We start from the raw sequence: 538 nt of genomic DNA, 5'->3' as shown, positions 1-538 counted from the left end.
TCCAGCAGTTTCACATACAGCATCAGCACTATCTGCGTACCCAACAACATCCCCAATTCCACGAGCATCTCAACACCCAACAACATCCCACCTTGCAGCAACATCCCCATGTACAGAACTACGTCCGCAACCAATATCCCCACAACCGGCTGTATCGCCGTCCCCACCTACATCCCCACATCCTGAATCATCTCAACAACCACCATCCCATGAAGCAGAATCGTCACAACCAGTAATATCAAAACGTCACAGGAAAACAGCTCGAGAAAGATATTACGAGGAAAAACTTATATTAAAAAAAGGAAGTTAGAGGAGAAGAAAAGATTCCACGATTCGGTAGTGGAAATGATGAGAGAAGTAGAAATGAAAAAACTTGAACTACTTAAAAATATAAACAAATGATTTTTTTTTAGATTAATTTAATTTTGCATTTTGATTTTTATTTACCTTAAGTATTTTTTCCAATGAATGTAATATATTTCTTTTATTTAACTTAATAAAATGGATTTTTGATTAAATTTAAGACAGAAAATGTTGG

This window comes from Rhagoletis pomonella, unplaced genomic scaffold, assembly GCF_013731165.1.
Source record: "Rhagoletis pomonella isolate Grant_MI unplaced genomic scaffold, Rhpom_1.0 Rhpom_scaffold_00006, whole genome shotgun sequence".
In the NCBI taxonomy this organism is placed as follows: domain Eukaryota; kingdom Metazoa; phylum Arthropoda; class Insecta; order Diptera; family Tephritidae; genus Rhagoletis; species Rhagoletis pomonella.
This window is presented reverse-complemented; position numbering follows the sequence as displayed.